General features: G+C 45.8%; 1 protein-coding gene across 2 annotated transcripts in view; it reads left to right on the top strand.

The window, feature by feature from the left end:
- Nucleotides 1-881: 881 nt before the first annotated feature.
- The window catches only part of GALNT6 (polypeptide N-acetylgalactosaminyltransferase 6), a 69780-nt gene continuing 43546 nt past the window's right edge, over nt 882-27115 (top strand). Inside the window, exon 1 of one of the 2 annotated variants that reach the window (XM_053372400.1) lies at nt 882-1018. The gene's annotated coding sequence lies outside the window, so the exon portion shown is untranslated. Of the gene's footprint in view, nt 1034-27115 lie in introns of both variants that reach the window. The other variant, XM_053372408.1, reaches the window with a different exon arrangement.

A 27115-nucleotide genomic window follows, 5' to 3' on the forward strand; every position in this document is an offset into this window, starting at 1 on the left:
AGAACAAGAACAACATACATTTAAAGAAGACTGGAAAATGTTTATTGAATATATGGGGGGGTTGTGTACACATGAAAACGTAGGCAGCATTAAGATAAATTCAACAGTGCAAACAAGTTTTGTAGGACGTAATAATGGAACACTGAATGGTTTCCTTTATGTAAAATATGCACGGATTTATGATATGCAAAATGGACCATGGAAAGAGAAGAAGGGAAGTCACTGACATTTTTTTTAAAAAATCATTTTTATTGATTTTCCAATAAAAGCAGCCAATCAACATATCCACATCATAATCCAATTAAAAACAAGAAATTAAAATTAAAAAAGACCAAATTGTAATCCAAATTGTATTTATTAATTTTTCGGGGTTCCCCATGGTCTGGACCTCTGAAGCGTATCTCCAAATCTTCGTCGTTGACATTTTAGGGTTGTTTAAATGAATATTCTAAAGTGTAAAACAAAAAATTATATATAGACACAGTGTTTTTTTCTTAGGGGGACACAGGGGTAAGCACACCCCTAAACATTTTGTGAATCTAAGTTTGGCCTCATTGAGGGGCAATATTTCAATATGAGGAGGAAAGTGAGAGTGCCCCTAAATATTTTTTTATATATAAAGAGTCCCATGCTCTACCGATGATGGAGCCTGCTTAACCCTGGAGGGCCGCCTCCAGTTCACTCAGCAATGAAGCGGGACCCGAAGTGTGCCCAATGCCTGCTGCTTCCTGCCTTGCCAGGGGTTGGACTAGATGACCCCTGCGGCTCCCTCCCAACTTGGCGCTTCCGGGCGCTAGGACCCAACGTGCGAGGCGCCTGGCTGGGGCGCGCCGGCCCTAGGACCCAGCGGCGCCGCTCCGAGATACACCTGTGCCTGCCTGGGGCGGCGGAGTTTCCCGCTGGCTCGCCCGGGGTCGGCGGCAGGTGAGAAGTCCGGCGGGCGGGACCCGCCTCCTCCGGGCTCCACCTGCGCCAGAGCGGAGGCTGCCCAGCAGTCGCGGCCAGAGAGCGCGCCGAGGTGGTCCCGGGCGAGGTGAGTGCAGCCTCTCCGCCTTTGTGCTTCGGACTCCGCGAATCGGGGCGCGGACCCACTTCTTCTGGGACTGGGGAGCCGCTGGGCTGGGCTCCTTCCTTGGCCGGGGGGCAGGCGCGCGTCCCTCCCCATCCTTGGTGGCTTTCCCCTTTGAGGAGGAAGCGCATTTGGGGACAGAGTCCTGTGGGGTGGATGCTGAAGGTGTGGGGGGCTTCCCCCTGGAGTTGGGGTGAATTCGTGGCTGCGCGGGGATGCTTTCACCTGTGGTACCCCCCCCCAAAAAAAGTGTCCTTTGCTTCAACTGGTGATACAAATATACATGAGAAGGCTTTAATATTTTTCCTCTTTTTGAAAATCTCGTTTTAACTCCTGGCGATCCAAATAGAGAGGAGGGGGCTGTGTTAGTCCCGCTAAACTATTGCCTAAGGAAAGAGGTCGGGGGAGGGTGTGGTTGGGTTGCGTTGGAGGCGAGTTGAGAGATGGGACCAGGCTACTTCAGATATCCTCTTTCTGCGGCTGCTGCTTCCTCCTGTCTGTCTTCTCCCTCCCATCCCTCCCTCAAACTATCCTGAACAAATGGAAAGCGGGTTTTGCCACTGGGAGTAAATCACCTTACTACCCATTCACTTGTCAGTTCCTTCCAGCCCTTTCCACTGAAGGTCATGTGGGGTCGAATATTGCGCGCGGACTGACTTGAAGGAGGGGTGGCTTCTTATTGTGACACAGTCATCGCACTCGGGTCTCTGGTTCACAGGTCCGACAGGTTTTGAACCAATACCGAAACCTGCAAAACTTGCTTGATCGGGGCAGAGAGCGGGGATTGCTTCTGCGGGTGTGGGTGTGAGTGTGCTCCACAGGAAGCGGCACTTTTCTCAAATCTCCTTCGACTCTGCCTAAAAGCAGACTCTGGTTTGCGTCTCTGTGATTTTGAAATGCTGCGCCTATCCTGCATTAACATCATTCACAAGTGGACCCAAATAACCCCCTGTGAGGTTCAAGTGCTCATTTGGCATTGCAAATTTAGGCATGACAGCTTCTTGGAGTGTGTGGGCTTTGGGAAGGCTTGCAAGGTGCCCTTTATGTTGCAGTGATGATCCCCATTCCATTGCATGCAACTTTATAGACCAGGAGTAGCCAAAGCCGTTCATTTCCACTGTTGTTGTTGTTTAGTCGTGTCTGACTCTTTGTGACCCCATGGACCAGAGCATGCCAGGCACTCCTGTCTTCCACTGCCTCCCGCAGTTTGGTCAAGCTCATGCTGGTAGCCTCCAGAACACTGTCCAAACATCTCATCCTCTGCCGTCCCCTTCTCCTTGTGCCCTCCATCTTTCTCAACGTCAGGGTCTTTCCCAGGGAGTCTTCTCTTCTCATGAGGTGGCCAAAGTATTGGAGCCTCAGCTTCAGGATCTGGCCTTCCAGTGAGCACTCAGGGCTGATTTCCTTCAGAATGGAGAGGTTTGATCTTCTTGCAGTCCATGGGACTCTCAAGAGTCTCCTCTAGCACCAGAATTCAAAAGCATCAATTCTTTGGCGATCAGCCTTCTTTATGGTTGTTGGACTCCAACTCCCATCATCCTTGGCTATTGGCCCTGCTGGCTGATGCAGCTGATTGGAATTGGAGATGCAGCAATGCTCTAAACTCCACCTGCACTTGTTGTTGTTGTAGTTGTTGTAACTCCTATTACTAAAGAGAGAACGGGAAAAAGCAAATCTCAGAATGGACCTTCTCCAGAGGTGGTGGACTCTCCTTCCTTGGAGGTTTTCAAGCAGAGGTTTTTAAGAACATCTGTTTTGGATGCTTTAGTTGAGACTTCTGCATGAATCATAGAATCATAGAGTTGGAAGAGACCACAAGGGCCATCGAGTCCAACCCCCTGCCAAGCAGGAAATACCATCAGAGCACTCCTGACATATGGTTGTCAAGCCTCTGCTTAAAGACCTCCAAAGAAGGAGACTCCACCACACTCCTTGGCAGCAAATTCCACTGTCGAACAGCTCTTACTGTCAGGAAGTTCTTCCTAATGTTTAGGTGGATCCTAATGTTCTTGTAGTTTGGATCCATTGCTCCGTGTCCGCTTCTCTGGAGCAGCAGAAAACAACCTTTCTCCCTCCTCTATGTGACATCCTTTTATATATTTGAACATGGCTATCATATCACCCCTTAACCTCCTCTTCTCCAGGCTAAACATGCCCAGCTCCCTTAGTCGTTCCTCATAAGGCATCGTTTCCAGGCCTTTGACCATTTTGGTTGCCCTCCTCTGGACACATTCCAGTTTGTCAGTGTCCTTCTTGAACTGTGGTGCCCAGAACTGGACACAGTACTCCAGGTGAGGTCTGACCAGAGCAGAATACAGTGGCACTATTACTTCCCTTGATCTAGATGCTATACTCCTATTGATGCAGCCCAGAATTGCATTGGCTTTTTTAGCTGCCGCGTCACACTGTTGGCTCATGTCAAGTTTGCATGGCAGGAAGTTCGACTGGTTTACTCTTGTGGTCCCTTCCAATTCTGTGGTTCTAACTGTAGTGAAAAGAGTATGTTCAACAATGTATGTAGTAAGGGAGGTTGTATTATCCAGTACTGCAAGTGGGGCGTGAGAGATGTTTGTTGGAGACTGCCTAGTCCTTGGGTAGGCAAACTGGGGCTGGATCCAGCCCAATCGCCTTCTAAATCTGGCCCATGGATGGTCCGGGAATCAGTGTGTTTTTACATGCATAGAATGTGTCCTTTTATTTAAAATGCATCTCTGGGTTATTTATGGGGCCTGCCTGGTGTTTTTACATGAGTAGAATGTGTGCTTTTATTAAAATGCATCTCTGGGTTATTTGTGGGGCATAGGAATTTGTTCATATATTTTTTTCAAAATATGGTCCAGCCCCCCACAAGGTCTCAGGGACAGTGGACTGGCCCCATGCTGAAAAAGTTTGCTGACCCCTGAGAGTGGGTTGATAATGTAGGCAACAGTTTAATCAGGGACATCAGTGTCCACAGCTTAGACTTTCAGTACAGTTTAGTTGCTTTGGACAATTTAGCACAAATGTCTAGGGAAGTTATTATATCCATCTGAAAGATTGGATTGGCAGACACCACAATCCCACAACCACCAAACAACAAAAATAAAACTACAATTAGGGAATGATTAGTTGCTGCAGTCATGCCACTGATGTTTCTCTTTTGAGATGCGACTTGCCCAGTCCACCCAAACCCCTGTCACAAGTTGGGACCATTTGCAATCCCACTTCCCCCCCACCCTGTGAAAACTATGCCCATGTCAAGAGAATGATTCAACATGTGCTCAGATCGTGGGTCATTTTTTGCCTGCAACACAGGGCAGCACTCACAAGATGGCAAAAGTGACAGTGATTACACTCATCTTCTGATGAGGAAAAAAATCTCGGTTGTCCAATCTTTCTGCAGACAACTTGATGTGCAAATTTGGCGCCTATGCATGTATGAACTACAACTCCCATCAGCTTCAGTCACTATGGACCAAAGTCAAAACAAAATTTTTTTTTCCTTCCAGTAGCACCTTAAAGACCAACTAAGTTAGTTCTTGGTATGAGCTTTCGTGTGCATGCACACTTCTTCAGGTATCTGAAGAAGTGTGCATGCACACGAAAGCTCATACCAAGAACTAACTTAGTTGGTCTTTAAGGTGCTACTAAAGGTATCTGAAGAAGTGTGCATGCACATGAAAGCTCATACCAAGAACTAACTTAGTTGGTCTTTAAGGTGCTACTAAAGGTATCTGAAGAAGTGTGCATGCACATGAAAGCTCATACCAAGAACTAACTTAGTTGGTCTTTAAGGTGCTACTAAAGGTATCTGAAGAAGTGTGCATGCACACGAAAGCTCATACCAAGAACTAACTTAGTTGGTCTTTAAGGTGCTACTAAAGGTATCTGAAGAAGTGTGCATGCACATGAAAGCTCATACCAAGAACTAACTTAGTTGGTCTTTAAGGTGCTACTAAAGGTATCTGAAGAAGTGTGCATGCACACGAAAGCTCATACCAAGAACTAACTTAGTTGGTCTTTAAGGTGCTACTGGAAGGAAAAAAAATTTTTGTTTTGACTATGGCAGACCAACACGGCTACCTTTCTGTATATGGACCAAAGATTAAAGATGATGGGAGTTGTAGTCCCATGACCTGTGGAGGGCCACAGCCTATACTTGACTTTCTTTTTTTAAAAAAGTGCAAACAAAAATTGCTTAGGGGGACAATGGCACCACAATATGTCTTCAGTAAGCAGTGCATTGCAAAGCTGCATTCATTTTCATTTCCTCCCCCTTCCTCCTCCTCCTCAACTTTGCCTAAAGGTAGGTGAGTTGCTGCCACTCAACTGAGCATTAGATGTTTTCCCTTCCAGCCAGCCTCATCTCAAGCTTTTTTTCTGGAAACGCTGAGTATCACTACCTCCATCGCTCTGTAAGAACCAATGGGCTTCCATCGTTCCATCAGATTTATTTACGTGTATGCAGATGTTGGTGGCGCTGTGGGTTAAACCACAGAGCCTAGGACTTGCCGATCAGAAGGTCGGCGGTTCGAATCCTCGCTACGTGGCTGAGCTCCCGTTGCTCTGTCCCTGCTCCTGCCAACCTAGCAGTTCGAAAGCACGTCAAAGTGCAAGTAGATAAATAGGTACCTCTCTGGCAGGAAGGTAAATGGTGTTTCCGTGCGCTGCTCTGGTTCGCCAGAAGCGGCTTAGTCATGCCTGCCGCATGACCCAGAAGCTGTATGCTGGCTCCCTCGGCCAATAAAGCGAGATGAGCGCCGCAACCCCAGAGTCGGCCACGACTGGACCTAATGTTCAGGGGTCCCTTTACCTTTATGCAGATGTTACAGGTGGATGGGGCGGGAAGAGAAGTCTGTGGGTAATAGGATGTGCAGCTACTGCAAATGAAAAGCAGTTGATCAAAACTCATTGTTACACTGTTGTCTGGAGGTCAACATAAGGTTGTGGGGCAAGACTTCAGGGCAGTCCTCCAGAGCCCCACTCTGGGTAAGAGGGCTCCAAATGTTGGAGGATTATCACAATTTGAAGTAATGCACATTGCCATCTAAGGTGCTCACCCAGCCACGCATCAACACCGTTCATTCCAGAGTCTAGAATAGCAAAACTGAATAGCAAAACTGTATGTGTTACAGGGGCTTGGGGGGGGAGTCAAACTTACATTTCCAGAAATGCTGCAATTCCTCAATGAGCAGATGAAACTCCAGACTTCTACACTGTACTTGGGGGAAAGATCCATTGAGTTCAATGGGACTTGCTTCTGAGTAAATGTACATAGGATCAGGCTCCACACTGATTTTTTTTAATGCAGCAGTGATCTTGTCGAAGGCCAGTGGACACCTTTTATACAGGTGGTGAAGTTGTTGTGAGAGTAAACCATTTTTTAAAAAAAGGATTACCTCGTGCTCTTTTCCCTCAGATGGAGAGAAAGTGGGGGATTTAGAGTACAATCCTGTGCCCATCTGCTCTGTGGTAAATGCTGTCCGATGGAGTTTATTCTCAGGAAAGTGCCTATAAAGATTGCATCTTTAAAGTCTAGTTCAAATGAAGGGTTAACCTCTGTGCCAGCTAGACAGCCCTGCATGGAAAGGTTAGCAGCTGCTTGAAAGATAACAGCCTTTCTTGCCACAGAGTTAACTGATGCAAGACTAAACTTGCTAGATCGCTTACCTTTTCTTTAAAAAAATATATTGGCTGATAGTGAGCAGTAACTCAAGGGGACAGCAGTGTGAACACCAAGGAACATTTGAAAGCACCATCACCTGCGGGCTTTGATCAAAACCTTGGTTTTCATCTTAAATATAAATATGTATGATTTCAAGTGGGGACTATTAGGGGGGGGTCAGAATCCCCGCGACGAGGTGAGCTCCTGTTGTTCAGTCCCAGCTCCTGTCCACCTAGCAGTTTGAAAGCATATCAAAGTGCAAGTAGATAAATAGGTACCACTCCGGCGGGAAGGCAAACGGTGTTTCCGTGCGCTGCTCTGGTTTGCCAGAAGCGGCTTAGTCATGCTGGCCACATGACCCGGAAGCTGTACACCAGCTCCCTCGGCCAATAAAGCGAGATGAGTGCTGCAACCCCAGAATCATCCGCGACTGGACCCTAATGGTCAGGGGTCCCTTTACCTTTACCTTTACTCTTTTTAAAAACAAAGTAAAGGGGTTGAGGAGGATTAACAGTGCAGATACACAGAAGACGCTTTCCAGGTGCCCCTTTTATTGCACATTCCTGAAGATTTGTGCTCATGACGGTGCCAGGGCAGTTTCACCCAGTCCCACCCATGTGCAATATTATTTGCACCTGCAAAAGTTTTGAGGGCAATCCTGCTACCTCATTTCCAATCAGTGGATGTCTGGTAACTTCCTGCTCCAGCTCCGTAAACTTTTTATACCACAAGCGTTCCAGGGTGATGGTGGAAGTGCCCTGCTTTTGTGGCACTGGTGCCTCTCCAGAAAACAATAATGCACCAGCTCTGGGGAAGCATTTCAGAACAACTTATAAAGCAGAATAAAGCTCCATTAATGTACATACCAAGAACATGTTGCAGAGAATGGCAGACAAGGAGATTTCTTTATCCTCTTCCCTTGTCATAGTAACTCTGAGGGCTGAACTGAGTTGTGGGTGGTAGTATTACCGTATATTGCTGCTCCAGATGCTCTGTTTATTGAGCACTCATCCTGATTTGCTTTCGGAAAGCTTACACAGAGTTTATATCTGAACTTTATTGAGCATTCACTTTCATTCATTTGCTGGGCAATTATATGACAACGATCATTAATTTTGATTTACTTTGCATTGTGTTTACACATTGTACCCTGACTGTTCGCTCCACACTTTTAAAAATGCATTTTCCCATTGCTTTCCTAATCCCAACCACAAAAAGTCTGTTTCTTCCCCACCCCCCAAGTGGATTAGTTGCCCTATGGTGACAGTGTGCTTTAATTCACTTCAATTGTGCAAACCTAAATTTCCCAGAATGCGCTTGAATTCCTCCCACAAAATACTGACAGTCTGGATGGAGGCGGAACCTGCCCCTCACCTCATCCTCTCCCACTGGAGTAAACTGGATGAATTGCGTCTTCTAGCATTCCATCAGAATGGCTTCTTTGTCTGAGACATGGGCTGTTAATGTGCTCTGTCATATTTTGCAAGGCCTATTTCACAAGTAGCAAACCTAAGCCTACAATTATATCATCTGTTAATGATGGAGTGCTTTGAAGTGAAAGTAGCTTGCAGCCAAGTGTTTTGGCCCCAGGAACAATTTTCTCCTGGCATCCTGAATGCGTTTCAAAGAGGAGCGCCTGATTACTTTATAGATTTCAGATTCCTGAGAGGCATGATTCTTGTGAGCCAGTGTGATGTAACTGGCAGTGGTTATCCAGATTTCCTACGGTCAAGGAAACTTGTTTATGTCAATTTGACCGCTGTATTGCTGCGTTTTGTAGAAGATTCTGGGATGTGCTCTGTTCACAAGAGTGCTAGGCATTCTGACCAGTGGCAGAGGAACCCTCTCTGGCACCCGGGGCGGGGTAGCTCATATGTGGGGGAGGCCATATGGACTGCGCATGTGTGGCAACCATACAGGATGCCGTACATGCGCACTCTGTATGGTCTGCCGCTGTGCGTGGCGACCATATGGGCTGCCGTTCGCGCGGCGTCCATATGGACAGCACATGTGTGGCATCCCATATGGATTGCGCGTGCCCTCGGCCGCTCTACAGCTAGGGGAAGGCAAGGGCCATCTTGCTACCCCCCCCCCCCCAGAGTGGCACCCAGGGCGGCCCGCCCCTTCCGCTCCCCAATTTGTACACCCCTGATCCTGACTATGTCTCACTGTCAACCCAAATGCAATGAGAGTGCCTTAGAATGTATCGGGCATGTCACTGCAGCTGGCAATGCTTGTCTACAGTTATGGATCTTTATGAGTCACAGGGTTCCTATGAATGCAGTCCTATAACAATTTGTATAGGAGTAGAGACATACCCTGCAAGTCTCCCAGAAAAAAAAGGACACCCTGTTTTTTATCATGAGAGAATGGCGGCCATTTTTGTTGCTCTGATATCGCGTGAATTCACAGCACGATTCCCTCCCCCCAAAAAAAGATCTTGCACAGTGCCCAGCAACGCGAAATCATGTGAGATCATGGCAACCAAAATGGCTGCTGTGCTCTGGCGATAAAAACAGGAGGTGTCACCCCAGATTTTGACTTTAAAGTGTTGGCAGGTCTGTGGAGAGTTTGTGCATGTTTACTCAGAAGTAAGACCCAGTATGTTCAATGGGAATAGTTCCAGGTAAGCGTGCATATTTAGGATTGCAGGTAGAGGCAAAAGTGGGAGGAAAAAACCCTAGAACACTTGTGGTATGAAAAATTACTGGATTTTACCAGGAAGCTAGAGGCCATGCACCTATGGCATATATCTGCCGCAAAACATTTGTAGGAGCAAGTAGTAGTGAAAGTAGGAACACGTATAACTGCCCTGATAGTATCATGAGCACAAATCATGATGAATGCTTAATAGAAAGGGCAACTGGAGGAGACTGTGCTTTTTTCCCATCCTTTTCTCTTTCTGCCACGAGCCACAGTTTGCAGCATGCGTTCTCTTCCCAGAACCCAGTTTCCCCCAAAGAGTTGGCACATCTAGAGGGAAAGGCATCTGTAGTGCTTGCAGCCAAAGGATTACAAGTGCGCCTTGATTTCTCAAAACGATACTCTGGGTGTGCTGTACTTGGAGACTTTATCTTAAAGCTGATATCTGCTGTGCCATTGCAGAAGCATAGTGGCAGCCTCAGGTCTTGGCTGGCTACGCAGCAGGTGGATTTCTTGGTTTTTACACTGAGTTAAAATCCAGAATGCAATTGGACAGTGTTGGCTTCTGAAATTCTCAGATTTCATCTTTTTTTTTAAAAAAAAAAAGATGTTTATTAAAGTTTTCAATTTTTTATGCAAACAAAAAAACAAACAAAAAAGTTAAAAAAAACATATAGTTCATAATACATACTTTTCAATAACATATTTCTCTGACCTCCTCATACCTCCCCTTCTTGTATTCCAATTCAAATTATTTGTTCAGCAAATCCTTAACTTAAAGCATTACAGCTTATAATATCACCTTGTTTTCTATCCAATCCTTTTTTTTCATATTCCTTTATATCATTACAGCTAGAAACCACTCAATTTCAATCCAGCATCATTCAACATTCCTTAATTTTACAATATTTCTGTAAGTAGTCCTTAAATTTTTTCCAATCTTCTTCTGCCGACTCTTCTCCCTGGTCACGGATTCTGCCAGTCATTTCTGCCAATCCCATACAGTCAATCAGTTTCATCTGCCATTCTTCCAGAGTGGGTAAATCTTGCGTCTTCCAATACTTTGCGATGAGTATTCTTGCTGCTGTTGTGGCATACATAAAAAATGTTCTATCCTTCTTTGACACCAATTGGCCGACCATGCCCAGGAGAAAGGCCTCTGGTTTCTTCAAGAAGGTATATTTAAATACCTTTTTCAACTCATTGTATATCATTTCCCAGAAAGCCTTAATCCTAGGGCACGTCCACCAAAGGTGAAAGAATGTACCTTCATTTTCTTTACATTTCCAACATTTGTTATCGGGCAAATGATAGATTTTTGCAAGCTTGACTGGGGTCATGTACCACCTGTATATCATTTTCATAATATTCTCTCTTAAGGCATTACATGCCGTAAATTTAATCCCGGTGGTCCACAACTGTTCCCAGTCAGCAAACATAATATTATGTCCAACGTCTTGTGCCCATTTAATCATTACAGATTTAACCGTCTCATCCTGAGTATTCCATTTCAGCAGCAAGTTATACATTTTTGACAAAGTCTTAGTTTTGGGTTCTAACAATTCTGTTTCCAATTTAGATTTTTCCACCTGGAAACCAACTTTCTTATCCGAATTGTAAACCTCCATTATCTGATAATAATGAAGCCAATCTCACACTTTATCTTTTAATTTCTCAAAACTCTGCAATTTCAGTCTGTCCCCTTCTTGCTCCAAAATTTCCCAATATTTTGGCCATTTGGCCTCCATGTTAAGTTTTCTCTGAGCCTTAGCCTCCATTGGTGACAACCACCTTGGAGTTTTATTTTCCAATAGATCCTTATATCTAATCCAAACATTAAACAGTGCTCTCCTGACAATATGGTTTTTGAAAGCTTTGTGTGCTTTAACCTTGTCGTACCACAAATATGCATGCCACCCAAATACATTGTTAAAACCTTCAAGATCCAAAATGTCTGTATTCTCAAGAAGCAGCCAGTCTTTCAACCAGCAGAATGCTGCTGATTCATAATAAAGTTTGAAGTCGGGCAGGGCAAATCCACCTCTTTCCTTTACATCAGTTAATATCTTAAATTTTATTCTAGGCTTCTTGCCCTGCCAGACAAATTTAGAAATGTCTTTCTGCCACTTCTTGAAACAGTCCATTTTGTCCAAAATTTGCAATGTTTGAAACAAAAACAACATTCTAGGCAATACATTCATCTTTATAGCTGCAATTCGACCCAGCAAGGAAAGCTTCAAGTTTGACCAAATTTCTAAATCTTTTTTCACTTCAGCCCAACATTTTTCATAATTATCTTTAAACAAATTCCCATTTTTAGTTGTCATATTAATCCCCAGGTATTTCACTTTCTTAACCACAGTCAGTCCTGTTTCATTCTGAAACTTCTCCCTTTCAATTGGTGTTAAATTTTTCTCAAGAACCTTGGTTTTTAGCTTGTTCAATTTAAACCCTGCCACCTGACCAAATTCTTGAATTAATTCTAAAACTCTTTTAGTACTAGATTCTGGCTCCTGTAGTGTCAAAACTAGATCATCTGCAAATGCTCTCAATTTATACTGTTTAGCGCCGACCTGTATACCTTTAACCATCCGGTCCCTTCTAATCATATTCAGCAAAACCTTCAGGACCGATATAAAGAGCAAGGGGGAAATTGGGCATCCCTGTCGTGTCCCTTTTTCTATCTTGAATTGTTCTGTAACCACATTATTTACAATTAATTTGGCCTTTTGTTCTGAATATATTGCACCTATACCATTCTCAAAACCATGGCCTACCCCCATACCCTGTAGGTTCTTTTTCATAAAACTCCAAGAAATATTGTCAAAGGCTTTCTCCGCATCCACAAATATCAAAACTGCTTTAGTATTTATGTTCACTTCTAGCTTTTCCAAGATGTCAATTATATTCCTCAAGTTGTCAGAAAGATGTCTTCCCGGAAGAAAGCCCGCTTGGTCCTTATGAATCTCCTCAATCAGTACTTTTTTCAGTCTCTTAGCCAAAATATCAGCAAAGATTTTGTAATCCACATTTAATAAGGATATGGGACGGTAGTTCCTAAGTTGAGTCTTTTCAGTCTCTGTTTTTGGTATTAGTGTAATATAAGCTTCTTTCCACGATTCTGGTGCCCTTTTCCCTTCCAAAATTTCCTCAGATTTCATCTTTTAGGCAAATAAGCCCTTTTGCCTTCACGCTCGAAAGGAACTTGACAGATGCGGCTACAATTGTGCCTCTCTTCACTCCATGTACACACATGGATGCCACTCCCCAGGGCCTTTATTATTATTTTTACTCCCAGTGTTTTCTTGGTGACAGAAAGATGCTCTTGAATACCAGAGAAGGCTCAATGGAGCAGTTAATAAGGGTGTAAGTAGAGGCACAGGTGATCGGTGATCAGGAGCTCCTCCCTGGTTTTTTGTGCCTGATTAGGAGCGAGTTATTAAGCCACCCTCCCCACAGCCATTTCCCAATATAAATCTCACACCCTTACTGGCAGACATCCCCAAACTCAGCCCACAAGCTGTTTTGGGACTACAACTCCGATCATCCTTAGCTGACAGGAACAGTGGTCCAGGACAATGGGAATTGTAGTCCCAAAACAGCTGGAGGGCCGAGTTTGGGGGTGCCTGCCCCATGGCAAGAAGGCTGATGGAAGCCAGCTGAGGAACCTTCAGTGCTTATTCCAGAGCATGTTGATGGCATTCCAGCTTTGGAAAAGGCTTCCAATTTTGCTCATTGTATGGAAATTTCGTGGACTTTCCTTCCTATCAATTGCTCATTCAGGAGATGCCAGCGGCTATGATTGCAAGATTAGGGCGGGAATAGAGGCAGCTTCTAGGCAGGATTCTAGGTACAGTGGTACCTCGGGTTACAGATGCTTCAGGTTATAGACTCCCTTACCCAGAAATAGTACCTCGGGTTAAGAACTTTGCTTCAGGATGAGAACAGAAATCGTGCGGCGGCAGCACAGCAGCAGTGGGAGGCCCCATTAGCTAAAGTGGTACCTCTGGTTAAGAACAGTTTCAGGTTAAGAACGGACTTCCAGAACGAATTAAGTTCTTAACCCCAGGTAAGAACCACACCACACCACACCAGCCAGTGTGGTGTAGTGGTTAAGAGCAGTAATCTCATAATCTGGGGAACCGGGTTCGCGTCTCCACTCCTCCACATGCAGCTGCTGGGTGACCTTGGGCCAGTCACACTTCTTTGAAGTCTCTCAGCCCCACTCACCTCACAGAGTATTTGTTGTGGGGGAGGGAGGGAAAGGAGAATGTTAGCCGCTTTGAGACTCCTTCGGGTAGTGATAAAGCGGGATATCAAATCCAAACTCTCTTAGGTAAGGGGACGACAGAGGACGAGATGGTTGGACAGTGTTCTTGAAGCTACCAGCATGAGTTTGACCAAACTGCGGGAGGCAGTGGAAGACAGGAGTGCCTGGCGTGCTCTGGTCCATGGGTCACGAAGAGTCGGACACGACTAAACAACTAAACAACAACAACTGTATTGTAATCCAGGCCATAATCCAGATTCCTATGGTTATCTCAGGTGTTGGGGAGCTGGACTCAACTCCTATCAGTCTCAGCAAGCATCGCCAGGGATGGTGCAAGTTTTAGTTCAGCAACATCTGCAGGGCCACAGGTTCCCCACACCTGGGTTATCTCCACGTTGCTGGTGGGATATCTGAAGCCTGGTGCTCTCCCTTCATGCAAGTTTGCTTTGGTGATGGTGTTCTTTTCCATACAACGTGTTTGGCATCAAAATGCCAGTCAGACCCCCGCCTTGACTCGCTGGATTAGTCCTTCCAGGGACAATCCGATAAATATATATATATTTCACAAAACCTGTTACAGTGGTACTTCAGGTTAAGTACTTAATTCGTTCCGGAGGTCCGTACTTAACCTGAAACTGTTCTTAACCTGAAGCACCACTTTAGCTAATGGGGCCTCCTGCTGCCGCTGTGCCGCCAGAGCACGATTTCTGTTCTCATCCTGAAGCAAAGTGCTTAACCTGAAGCACTATTTCTGGGTTAGCGGAGTCTGTAACCTGAAGCGTATGTAACCTGAAGCGTATGTAACCTGAGGTACCACTGGACTGATTTCCTGTCTGCAAATTAAGCCCCCTCCTGGAAGCACCTTGAGAGAGAAGCAACTTGCCTGAGATCAGATTGTGGCTGAGTGACATTTGAACTCCCTGCTTCAGTTAAAAGCAAGCAGTTTAGTGGGTTTAATCTGTTGTGTGGCTTGGTCCCAACTTGTTTAAGCAACTGCTGCTTCCACCATCTACTTCAGCTGGTAGTATATTATGAATGGTCACATGGTAGTGTTGCCTCCTCAAGTCTGTAAATCACTTTCTGTTTCCTAGAGCCTTTTGGCACCTGCAGAAGTGGCTGGTACTGAATGTGAGGGAAGTGGCTGCTCTTGCACAGTTTTCTGTTTCTCAGGTAGCGGCTGCCATGATTTATAGGCTCCAGTGGCAAATGATCTGTTTGCTGTAGCAACCAGTACTGTTTTACAAGTACTACGCCTGGCTTCCTTTATAATATTTATTTATTTGTCACTTTAGTCATAAAAATGACTCAAAGAGACTTACAAAGACAGTACAGTGGTACCTCAGGTTACATACGCTTCAGGTTACAGACTCCGCTAACCCAGAAATAGTGCTTCAGGTTAAGAATTTTGCTTCAGGATGAGAACAGAAATCGTGCTCTGGCAGTGTGGCAGCAGCAGGAGGCCCCATTAGCTAAAGTGGTGCTTCAGGTTAAGAACAGTTTCAGGTTAAGTACGGACCTCCGGAACGAATTAAGTACTTAACCTGAGGTACCACAGTAAAGGGAAAGGGACCTCTGACCATTAGGTTGAGTCGCGGACGACTCTGGGGTTGCGGCGCTCATCTCGCTTTACTGGCCGAGGGAGCCGGCGTACAGGTCGTGTGGCCAGCATGACTACGCCGCTTCTGGTGAACCAGAGCAGCACATGGAAACACCGTTTACCTTCCCGCCAGAGCAGTACCTATTTATCTACTTGCACTTTGACATGCTTTCAAACTGCTAGGTGGGCAGGAGCAGGGACCAAGCAACGGGAGCTCACCCCGTCGCAGGGGATTCGAACCACTGACCTTCTGATCGGTAAGCCCTAGGCTCTGTGGTTTAACCCACAGAGCCACCCGCGTCCCACAAACACAGTAGAAATACTAAAAACCAATATAGCAGAAGTATTGAAATACTGTTTCAAATATTTCAAAATGTATTGCTTGTTGATACACACACAGAGAGAGAGGGAGGGAAGGAGGGAGGGAGGGAGAAAGAGATGCACAAATTGCCAAGACCAGAAACAGAGCATCAGAATCGATGCATACAAAGTTTGCTGTCATAACTGGCTAGTTATAAACATCCCCTCTCAAAATCTGTACACCATACATTAACATGCATTGTCTTCAGCCTATTTGACAAATTGGGCAGTCTTTTATGATGTGTAATAATCCATGACGCGGGTGGCGCTTTGGGTAAAAGCCTCAGCGCCTAGGGCTTGCCGATCGAAAGGTCAGCGGTTCGAATCCCCGCGGCGGGGTGCGCTCCCGTTGCTCGGTCCCAGCGCCTGCCAACCTAGCAGTTCGAAAGCACCCCCGGGTGCAAGTAGATAAATAGGGACCGCTTACTGGCGGGAAGGTAAACGGTGTTTCCGTGTGCTGTGCTGGCTCGCCAGATGCAGCTTTGTCACGCTGGCCACGTGACCCGGAAGTGTCTCCGGACAGCGCTGGCCCCCGGCCTCTTGAGTGAGATGGGCGCACAACCCTAGAGTCTGTCAAGACTGGCCCGTACGGGCAGGGGTACCTTTACCTTTACATTTTTAATAATCCATGCCAGCCAATAAAAATGAAGTTAGGTTTAAAGGAGAGTTATTACTGATTCCCATCATTAGGAGCTCAAGAAACTGAGCTTCAGGGCTTATTTTATTGGATAAGAAGTGTGTGTGTACACACAGTTGATTTTCAGCTGTGACGCTGCCCCTGGCTTGCCCCTGAATGGAGAGACTGGGAGGAGGAGGAGGAGGAGGAGTGGGGTGTAAGAACCTCTAGTTTTTGCATGGCTGGAATGTAGCCAACTGCACAATGGTAAGAGTCATAGACGTTGCTGGGCACATTTCTGCCTCTGGCCCTGCCCATCATCAGCATGCAGCACCCAGAACATTGCCTGCCAGGGAATATAGCCATTGGGCTGAAAACTATTCTCCGCCCCTGGTTACAAATGCAACACCCCTCTAAACAGGTGCAGCCCTTAATGCTATCGGTGCGTATATGTGAGCCAAGGTGTTTTCCTTTTTCTCTTTGTTCACCTTTGTATGAAATAAAAGTAAACACACATGGAAAACCTGGTGTGGTTCCTTTCTGCTTATCCTCATATGACTTGCTTCCTCTGCTCCACTGCGGCCAGCTTAGCCAGCCTTTGCTTGAAATGATGATTCAAGGCAATACTTTATTCTTTCTTCTCTAAAGTGTAATCCTTGGATGGTCTGATAATTGGAAATATGACCTATTACTGGAAATATGACCTGATAACTGGAAATATAGCTATTTTTGGAACCTGAACGCCCGACGAGGATTCCACGGCTTCCGATTGGCTGCAGGAACAAAGGCGTAAATAAAAAGAGACGAGCAGCTTAAAAGCTGAAACAACTTTGAAACCACTGAGCAGATGCCTCGTAGCAGCACAGCCCTGACTTGGCTTCCTCCTGATTTCTCTGATCACCTCCTTATCTCAAAGGAGCTGTGTGGTTTTCTGCTACAAGTTTGCGTGTTTGCACTTGTCCGATTTCCATGCTAGGAGCCATGGCAGCAGGAAGACAGTCTCCAGACCAAACCAACTTAAAAGGCGGCACTTCCTTTTGTGAGGCTTTGGGGCTATTGTATTACAACCGCCTGCCCTGGCCGCAGTGCCGCTCCTGCCAATTCATGTGGTCCAGGAGCAAGTGGAATGGAAAAATACACCTTTGCTTGCTTCAGTGAGCCTGCCCAAGGTTGAAGATCAGCATTAGAAGTCCTCTTCTTTTGTCTGCTGGTAAGACCTGTTAGATTGCTGGATGCCAAAGGCAGGGTCTTTTTTGATGTGGCCCCACATCTTTGGAATTTCATCCCTGGAGAAATATGCATGGCTCTGTCATTAGTGTGTGTGTGTGTGTGTGTGTGTGTGTGTGTGTGTGTATACTCCAAAGACTTTAAAAAAAACAAAAAACCTTCAAACCATGTTTGTGTTGATTTGTGTTTGGGGAGCTTTCCAAACTTTTCATGTTGGTGACACACTTTTTGGATGGCCATCATTTCGCGGCACAGTAAATCAGTTTTTCTAGCAAACCAGAGGTTAAACTAACCCCTTTCCATCCCCGGGAAGAGAGCAGGGAGCTTTCACACGGCACACCTACACACTGCAGCCGACACACTATTTTATTTTATTTTTTGTGAGGGCGATGTGAGGGCGATCTGGCTGCGACATCTGTCACCCCATTGATCGCCAGGGTTGATTCGGCTGATCTGGCTGGCTAGGCGTGTGTCCCCTTCCTCCCTCACCGCTCCATGTGCGTCCCTCCCGAAGCTGCGCGCTCGGTGGAAGAGGACGACCATCCCAGATAGAAGGAGTGTACCGTTCTTCGGTCAAGGGTATACGATAGCTGCGCTCCCCTGCTAGAACCTCCATGCAGCCGACACACTAACCTGTCACAACACACAGTTTGGAAAGCTCTGTTTTAACTGTTGCAGTTTGTGAATTGAGGGATGTGATGTTTTTTATTATTTGTGTGTTGAAATATTTGCAAGGGCAGTGTGACCTGAGAGTTGGGTTGAAATGTTTTTCAATACAAAGATGTGTAATTGGCAGGTATGGAATGTTGCTCTGTATGAATCAGCCTGCTGTCTATTCACCATAGCACTGCCACATATGAAGAAAGCCATGTGGAATAGAGGAGGGGGAGAATTTCAATTCAGTTTGCATTTAAAGGCAAACTTACCAAATTAGAACTCTCCAAAGAAAAAGAAGAAAACCCGCACATGGCTAGCCTTCAAAATTCACACTTTTCTGAATTCTGCAGTGTGGCTCTTCAGCCAAGTAAGGTGTAAGAAAGGTAAAGGTACCCCTGCCCGTACGGGCCAGTCTTGCCAGACTCTAGGGTTGTGCGCCCATCTCACTCTATAGGCCGGGGGGCCAGCGCTGTCCGCAGACACTTCCGGGTCACGTGGCCAGCGTGACAAAGCTGCATCTGGCGAGCCAGCGCAGCACACGGAACGCCGTTTACCTTCCCGCTAGTAAGCGGTCCCTATTTATCTACTTGCACCCGGGGGTGCTTTCGAACTGCTAGGTTGGCAGGTGCTGGGACCGAGCAACGGGAGCGCACCCCGCCGCGGGGATTCGAACCGCCGACCTTTCGATCGGCAAGTCCTAGGCGCTGAGGCTTTAACCCACAGCGCTACCCGCGTCCCTTAAGTAAGGGGTACACAAATGCAAATAATGAGATAAAGTTTGCATAAATGTGCATTTGTTAGTGAAATGAACATGCAAAGTACGGTACACTCTATTAGGGGAAATCGCATTGTAAAAATGTGTATACTTGTATATTTGATCACATAGATCCTCTGACAGGGGACATTAGGTGGTTCCCCACACCCCAGAGGTTCAGTTAGCCTTCCCTACAGATGAAACCTTTATTATGGCAGGCCCTGATCTGTGGAATCCCTTGCCAGTCTTTGTTGAAATGTCTCTTTAAAAATGCACTTTTTAAATAGGCTTTTACAGCATGATTACTCTTCTCTTTAACCAACCAGTAATCTATTGATGTTTTATTGATGTTTCTAATCATGTATTACAGATATTGATTGATTGATTCTGATTGATTCTGATTGATTGATGGTATCTGAAGAAGTGTGCGTGCACATGGAAGCTTATACCCAGAACAAACTTAGTTGCTCTCTAAGGTGCTACTGGACAATTTTTTTATTTTATTTTTTATTATACTTGTGTTGGTCATCACCTTGGTGTATGGAATTGAGGGTTGTAAATAAGTAAATATGAGGCAAAACTGCATGCAAACATAGGAGCGCTAAAATGCTGGTGAATTTTCATGGGGACTTTTAAAAAAATTAAAGAAAATGCAAACTGGTGTGGAGAATGGAACTGAAGATGGGGAAAAGGAGAAACAGGGAGAAACCAAAATGGACAGATGTGTTCATCCCTCGTCTTGAAAGCTCCTAAAAATCAGACTGTCCTAACCTGGGCTGCTCTGTGTATCAAACTGCTTCTCAGACTGAGTCTCGTTATTGTGCCTGCAACTTCTCTCAACAAGAGAGCAGGCTCAAAGGCGGTGTGCCATGTCAAAAGGTTCCTGCAGACAAGGGGTTGCTTGGTAAAACAAATTAGGTTGGCCCCAGCGAGAGAACTGAGCTCCGCACACATTGTACAGGCAGAAAGCCAGGGGCAGGAAAACGGACGGTGCCTTTGCTCCTTAACCTTGAACAGCTTTGATAAGGGTGGCCAGACTTCTTGGGGCACAATATAGCCATTCATCTGCACAAGCCCCACCAAACTGAATGGGAACATCGTTCTTTCTGGTGGGTTTTTGCCTTTGTCCTTGCAATTCTGTGTGCATGGGAATTTGCAGGAACGTTTTCCAGCCTTCACACATGTGGATGAACAGCACAGAAAAACCCTTGTCATGCCAAGAGGTTTTTCTGTTCCCCTCTCCCATTAGGGCAGGCACCCCCCAACTCAGCCCTCCAGATGTTTTGGGACTACAACTCCCATCGTCACTAGCTAACAGGACCAGTGGCCAGGGATGATGGGAGTTGTAGTCCCAAAACATCTGGAGGGCCGAGTTTGGGGGTGCCTGCATTAGGGTCATTTGCCCACCAGGCCTATGGGGGAATTCCATTCTCCTCCTCAGCTGTGCCCTGAAGGTGTACCAAAAGATTAAATATGTGCTGGAACCTGCCTTGGGCTAACCAGGTCCACAAAGACCACAGTCCTGGGTCATCTTTAACATGCATTCTGCATGTGCCCACATCCCTTTCTGCACAGAAGCAGGACCTGAGTCTGTTGTTTGCTGAACGGAAACAGAGATTGTCCTTCATCCTTGAAAGTCCTAGAAAGAAAGAAAGAAAGAAAGAAAGAAAGAAAGAAAGAAAGAAATCACTTGAGTCCCAGACACACCTTGAGACTGCGGGGGTTAAGTAACCAGTCATCTTGTGGCTGAGTGCTCTTTTACCTTCATCAAACAGGAAATATTTCGCTCTCTCTTTCCTATGCAGGACAATGGAGAGGGCCCAGGCAGGCCCAAGATATTTCGCTGCCTGAAGGCGAACGGCAAATGTCATCCCTTCCCAAGTTGAGAAACACAGTATCCAAGGCTGGCCAAGTTATTTTGGCCTCTCAGACACAGGGGGAAATACCCCTCAATATAATAGTAAATTAATTGCTATAATAGTAAATTTAGACTGTAGGGTTTGTTGTGACGTGGGGTTTGTGATTTCAGCTCTCTTGACATAATATGCTGGAGACAGTTCTGTAGTAACACTTCTTTATTAAAGCAAACAAGACTGAGAACTGAGGAGGGGAGAGCTACATTTATAGGGACAGGGAACTAGCTAGAAAGGATACATTTTGGAGGGAACAATATCAGGCAATCACAGTCCTGCCTTTTGGAGGAAACCAATAAGACAGAGGATCCAAATACAGCAGCTTAAATGAACCAATAGTAGCTGTACCCTCTGGAACCAAAAGGCAGTTACTTTACCCTAATGCAAATACAGACAATAATAATACAGATATAAAATCCTTTGGCTCAATACACAACAGGGTTTACTGTGCTTTCACAACATCCAGAACTCAGCTGCCTTGCCCCACCTGAGGGGTTGCCAACCTTTTTAGGACCCCTGGACCCATTTGCAAATCAGAGAAAGTGTCTCAACTGATTCTCTCTGCTACAAAAGGATTTGACCTCAGGAGATCTAAAAAAAAGAAAATTATTTGTGGTGGGACGCCTTCATAAGTGGGGAAATTAGTTTGTGGTGCTGCTTTTTAAATTATAGGAAAGTGGTCCAGGCAGCCGGTCAACCAGGGGGTTGTCTTCTGTAAAACAGGACACGTCACTTTACCAAAGTATGCAAAATGCTGTAATTTTTGCACAACTGTGCAAATATGTTTGTAGGGAGGGAAAGACTTCCTGGCCACAATGCAGAAGCAGTGTTTGCTTTTTGTCAGTGGTGTTCCTGATTCTGCTGAAAATAAAAGTAAACTTGAAGGGTGAACACGGCGGTGATCGCTGCCTCCCAGAGTCTTAGCCAATAGTTTCAAGTACAGTGGTACCTCAGGTTACATATGCTTCAGGGTACATATGCTTCAGGTTACAGACTCTGCTAACCCAGAAATAGTGCTTCAGGTTAAGAACTTTGCTTCAGGATGAGAACAGAAATCGTGCTCCAGCGGCGCGGCAACAGCAGGAGTCCCCATTAGCTAAAGTGTCCTTCATCCTTGAAAGTCCTTGGAAGGTTAAGAACAGTTTCAGGTTAAGTACGGACCTCCAGAACGAATTAAGTACTTAACCAGAGGTACCACTGTACTGGTGGTATTTGAAGGGTGAAGACAGAGCCCTTTGTCACCCAAGTAAATTTTCTTAATTTAGAAGAACACATGCTTGCCTGAACTATCATGCCTTTGTAATAATTTCCCAGGCTTCTGGATTTAAGAACGCTCTGGCGACATGCGTCAGTATCAGATGTTACATTTATATATTGCACACAGATGCAGATATGCTGGTACAATGCTGTTTAATTCAAAGGGTTTAGGAAGCGCTGGGCAAGGAAATGGCACGAATCAATTCCAGGCTGTAAAATCTGCCTCCTCTTGCCGCTTTGCCTTCAGGATGAAATCAATGACTCGAGTCTGAAAAGTGTAAGTGATGTAATTCTGTTTCAATTGGGAAGGGAAAAGTCGGCAGCCCTCTGCCCAGCAGGGGATTTTATTTTTAAAATGCAGCTTACAAACCCGTGCGAGGATCATTCTTTACAGTGTATTTCCTAACCCCCACCCCCACCACACCCCCAATCCAAGAAGAGAAAAGGACATCCTGTTTGCAGTAGGTGTGGTAGGTAATTCCAGCTTAACCCAATGTTAATGCTTGGATAAAGAGAGATTTGGTGTTGCTTAGATAAAGAGAGCTGTGTGCCAAGGGAAAAGGAAGACGGATTCCGGGTCCTCTCCCCTCTTCCCCATTTTTGTACCTTGCTGCAACATGCAGACTCTGGGAAGTAGTCCTCCATTGTGCTCATTCAACAGCAAACAATGTTATCTGGTCTGGGAAGTAAGGTAAAGGTACCCCTACCCGTACGGGCCAGTCTTGACAGACTCTGGGGTTGTGCGCCCATCTCACTTAAGAGGCCAGGGGCCAGCGCTGTCCGGAGACACTTCCGGGTCACGTGGCCAGCGTGACAAGCTGCATCTGGTGAGCCAGCACAGCACACGGAAACGCCGTTTACCTTCCCGCTAGTAAGCGGTCCCTATTTATCTACTTGCACCTGGGGGTGCTTTCGAACTGCTATGTTGGCAGGCGCTGGGACCGAGCGACGGAAGCGCACCCTGTCGCGGGGATTCAAACCGCCGACCTTTCGATCGGCAAGCCCTAGGCGCTGAGGCTTTTACCCACAGCGCCACCCGCGTCCGGTCTGGGAAGTATTTCCCTATAATTCTTCTGGGCTTCTCTTAACACTCCATCCTCCATAACAACAAGGGGATCGGTGCTGGAGGGGAATGTTCCAGTTCTCATATTGCATACCCTCCAACATGGCACAGAGCAGGGTTGCCATACGTCCAGGAAAACCCAGACATGTCCTCTTTTTGGGGGGGGGTAACATAATCATCCGGGTGGATTTTTACACTTTAAAGAAAATGTCCGGGTTTTGGGGGGCTCAGGCTGCTTTGCATGCCAGCCTGAGTTGAGGAAAGGGGCATGGTAGCAGTGGCCCTGCAGGCTCTGGCTGGCAGCAGCTCGGGCTGTCCTCTTTTTTGCTCTTCAAGATATGGCAACCCTAGCATAGGAGGCAACTCCCAGGGGCTCGCCCGGTAAAATATTTGCGGGGGCTGGGCCTCCCCAAAGTTGGTGGGCATTGCCATTCTAATGGTGCGCATGCACTGTGTGGTGTGATTGATTATGTGGGGCTGGGCTTACCTGGCCTCCCCCAATATTTTATTCAAGTTGGCACCCCTGGCGCAGAGGATAATTGGTACTAGCTTCTTCATTTCTGATCCTTTGCATCCTTTCTTCTAATTTAACTCTGTACAGATAATCAGGAACCAAACAAATCAAAAGTTTACACAAGAGTGGGAATGTATTTAAAAAAAACATTGTTCCCATCTAAAATCTTTAGTATGCCTGGATTAATTTTTGCAAAGTACTTGATGGATAATTAAGGTATTGAATATAGTATAGATGATGGTTAAGGCAATAAAGGACGCAGGAAAAAGGAAAAAGAGAGAAAGGAAAAAGGAAAGGGAGAACCGCAATGAGGTAGACGGAAGTTCCTGAAGACATATGGTATTGAAACTTTTCCAGTGACTATGGGTTTATTCATGATCTCTTTTTTTGACGTATTTTGTGTATCTTGTGTTGTATGGAAGATGAATGGAATACTTGTAATTAATTAAAAAAAAACCTCTGTACACATCTGAGTGAGAAACTTTCTCCTTTTTTCTTTCTTTCTAAATTCCTGAAAAAGGAGATTCTCAAAATCCAAGTATTTCCTAGGGAATCATGCAAATTTGTTTCAAAGGTCTCACCTCTGTGTGCCAGTCCTGGATTTTACCAGTCTGTGTGGTTGGCTCTCTTGCTTGAGGGTTTCACCTCTTTGATTCCAGAAAGGATTCATAGTTCTAGCAGAACAATCAGGGGTTAGAAACTCCCTTTTCTTAGAACTGTGCCTTTCTTTAAAAAAATTTAAAAAAAAATAAAAATTCACCACCCACCCATCTGGCACTGCTATGGTTTGCTGAATGTTTAAAGAATATCATGAGACTTCCTTATTTACTGTAGCTTTGTGAGTTTGTTCTTCTTGTCTATAATCTGCACGTTGGTGGGTAGGGGCTAATTTTAAGAGTCAGCAAAGACCTAGTTCTGAACTTGCAGGGCTCAGTGCTAGAACAGGTTGCAACTCCCATCACCCCTGACGTTTGGCTATGCTGGAGGGCACCTATCTGTCCTGGGCTTAAGCAGTGAAGCTGGTGCCTCTGAGCATGTTGAGAGGGCACTGAGAATGCTTGGGTTGTTGGCAAACTTGAGTCCCGCCACCTCTCTTGAAAATCTAAGTGGTTGATCCTGGGCTAAAGGGCTGCATTACTTCCCCAGCGACTCGCACTTCCATGGGTAGGAGCATTTTTTGGGGAAACTGCACATTCCCCATCTGGCTTCAGTATGAATGGCCTTCAAACCCAAGGCCAGTTTCTGAGAGTGACAAGGGCCCCAGTATCCCCAGAGGGCCCACCGGAGTGGCATAGCATGGGGGGCACAGAGGCAGTTGCCTGGGGCACACAATTTCAACACCCGGCGCTGCCTCAATAGAGCTGTGTGCTTCCATCATGCTTCCTGTGAACCAGGAAATGACCTCTCCAGACAACAGAATGCCTCTTCTTTTCTTACCTCTGTGGCTGCAATCTCCTGAGCAATGTGGACATAATTAGCCAGTTGAATGTGCATACGTATCCCATCCGTTTCCTTCCCACCCTGCCTTCCACGCAGCCCCGGGCACTGGAAACCCATGCTACGCCACTGGCCCAACATCTACATATCTGCCACTATCACTGAGAATTCTCACTGCATGTCCTGTCTCATTGCCTTGCCCAGTGGGGTACTCCCTCCCCAAATCTTAGATCCAACAGCAATGCTTGTTGAAACTAAATACAGTCATACCTCGGGTTGAAGTAGCTTCAGGTTAAGCATTTTTGGGTTGCGCTCCGCGGCGACCCGGAAGTAACGGAATGCGTTACTTCCGGGTTTCGCTGCTCGCGCATGCGCAGTTGCTCAAAATGACGTCACCCGCATGCGCGGAAGTGGCGAATCATGACCCACGCATGCACAGACGCGGGTTGCGTTCACTTCAGGATGCGAACGGGGCTCCGGAACGGATCCCGTTCACAGCCAGAGGTACCACTGTAATGTGCTTTGTACAGAGGTCGCCCGCTAGTCTGTAGGGCCTGTTGGCTGGTGGCGGCTTTTCCCAGCCCTCCAACCCAAGGTCTTTTCCATGACAGGTTCAGGGGTCAAACCTGGAGCTGTGCAGGGCATGTACCCCATCACTGAGGTGCAGACTTGGAAGTGGGCATGTGTAAATTTTTTAAATTTTCCAATTTTTTATACAAACAAAGAAAAACAAACAAAGAGATTTAAAAAATAACACATATAGTTCATAAAGCATACTTTTCAATAACAAATTTCTCTGACCTCCTCATACCTCCCCTTCTTGTATTCCATTTAAAAATTATTTATTCAGCAAATCCTTAACTTAAAGCATTACAGCTTATAATATCCCCTTATTTTCAAAACCCTTTTTTCCCCCATCCATGTTCCTTTATATCATTACAGCTAGAAACCACTCAATTTCAATCCAACACCATTCAACTTTCCTTAATTTTACAATATTTCTGTAAATAATCCTTAAATTTTTTCCAATCTTCTTCTGCCGACTCTTCTCCCTGGTCACGGATTCTGCTCGTCATTTCTGCCAGTCCCATACAGTCAATCAATTTCATCTGCCATTCTTCCAGAGTGGGTAGATCTTGCGTCTTCCAATACTTTGCAATGAGTATTCTTGCTGCTGTTGTAGCATACATGAAAAAAGTTCTGTCCTTCTTTGGCACCACTTGGCCGGCCATGCCCAAGAGAAAGGCCTCTGGTTGGAAGTGGGCATGTGTAAGCTGGTTAAGGTCCCAGGTGCCATATGCCCTGTTTTAAGTGGCTCTGAGATTTAGAAAGAAATAATGGGATATCATTCAAGCTCTACTGGCTTGGTGCAAAGTAAGTGCAGGCCTGGTGTCACCATGTGATAGTTATTTCTTAGTAAACCTTGGTTACTGGTAACTATGATGTTGATCCTCTCCGGCTCTGGTGGGCATCCTAGGTGGTGGAACATGAAAGGCTGAACTCCTATAAATTAAACACCAGCATTTCCAGCAGGCTGCTCCATCAGCCCTTCATCATCTGCATGTAAACAAAAAACAGTGAATTCTGAGCTTGGAGGGAAGCATGTTCTGGGTTGCCTCTCCTCTGCCTCTTTTCACCCAGATCTATCCTCCTCCTGCAGCCTGATCCTGTGTTCGTGTTTACGCAGGAGGAGGCCTACTAGATGGAACAGGACTTTGCCCCCAATAAAGTGTGTGCAGGACTGCAGTCTCAGGAAATGAAAGTCGGAAGAGGAAACCCCAGGAGCGGTGAAGTCTGTCAGATACAGTGCTGGAATGCTGAAAAGTCACAACTATAGAAACACATTGTTGCTATACAGCTACGTAGAAATCCCAGATTCTTTCAGGGACATTTAAAAGTCACATGCACAAACATAGTGTTTCCATGGCTTTGCGACAAATAAGCACATTGGTATATCAGTCTGCAGGTTAACTGTCTGAAGACATCACTAATAGGGCTGTAGCTCTCTGTCTCCCCCTTCAATTACTCCTCAATTTAAGCAAGGGTGCCTTAGTTTACTAAACCAGACATTGTGGCTTAGAGTTGCTTGCGAAT

This window comes from Podarcis raffonei, chromosome 2 (genome assembly GCF_027172205.1).
Source record: "Podarcis raffonei isolate rPodRaf1 chromosome 2, rPodRaf1.pri, whole genome shotgun sequence".
Lineage (NCBI taxonomy): Eukaryota > Metazoa > Chordata > Lepidosauria > Squamata > Lacertidae > Podarcis > Podarcis raffonei.